Source organism: Fukomys damarensis, unplaced genomic scaffold (assembly GCF_012274545.1).
Source record: "Fukomys damarensis isolate Sample0158 unplaced genomic scaffold, DMR_v1.0_HiC HiC_scaffold_18, whole genome shotgun sequence".
NCBI lineage: Eukaryota > Metazoa > Chordata > Mammalia > Rodentia > Bathyergidae > Fukomys > Fukomys damarensis.
The window spans coordinates 11,729,580-11,730,710 of NW_022900930.1; positions in this window are offsets into that span (position 1 = coordinate 11,729,580).

Here is a 1,131-nt window from a genome sequence, read left to right on the forward strand (position 1 = left end):
CCCGCCAAACCCCCACCGGGGAGCGGACGGGCGGCCCCGGGGGCTGGAGGTGAGCGCAGGGCGGAGCCGCCCCTCCTGGAACAAAGAGGGAGAGGAAGAAGCTGGGGCAGATCTGAGGGGGGCGGGAGCGACCCGGCGGGCTTGGCGGCTCTCTCCTGGCCTCTCTCGGCCTTCCACGCGCGACCTGAAACGGAATATCCGACCCCGCCGCCACCGAGGGCGTCCTGCGCTTCCTTCGCTCGGCGATTAATTCTAAGAAGACTTAGCAAGATGTCGGGCGCATGATATTTGGCTTCAGTAAAGGCCCCATCGCTTGCACTCACAAAACCCCTGCCGAGAGTGGCCTCCGGGAAATTAAATGCATAACTAAAACGGGGCGGGAAGGGGAATGCTCTGTGACCTGGAAAGAGAGATGCAAAGAGCTGAATGGACTCCAGAGCTTACTAAATAAATCCTTTAAAAGGTCGCTCTCTGCGCGTAGTTTTCAGGGTCTGGCTGCACACCAAATGTGGACCCTGTTATTTCCTGAGAAGGCAATTCACATGTGTGCAAGATGAGGGTGAGGACTTCCCTAAGAGCTGAAAAAAGTCGCTCCCCACCCCCTCCCACCAGGGTTAAACAAACATCTTTTAGGAAACCTGGACCGCAGTGCCGCCCAGTTCTCCGTAGGAGCAACATTCCGGCAATTAATTCCTCCCTCCCGGTCGTAAAGCTAAAAACCCCACACCTCACTCCAATTCCTGCCCCTCAGGCGGGAGGGCTGTCTTTTATCTTCTAAATTGGGGTGTGCCCACGTTCCTCTGGAAGCTATAAAGCTGATTTAATGGCTTAAAGATGGAAATCGATCACGCTAATGCATAAGGTAACGTTTTGAGCAATCGCACTTTCAAAAACGACTGGCCGGGCCGGGGGCGCACGGTTAGTCAGGGGCGAGAGGTCCTAGGCCTGCCAGGCGGCCAGCGATGCCAAGGCGCTGGCGAGAGACGCCCGCCCCGCGAGACTGCGGGAGGAGGGTGGGGGACGTAAAGGGATGGAACCTCACGCCCGAGCCCTGGCCTCCGCAAGCCGGCTTCTCCGCGGGCTGTCCTTTGCGTCAAAAGCCGCGCAGCGGTGAGCAGGGAGCGCGAGGCG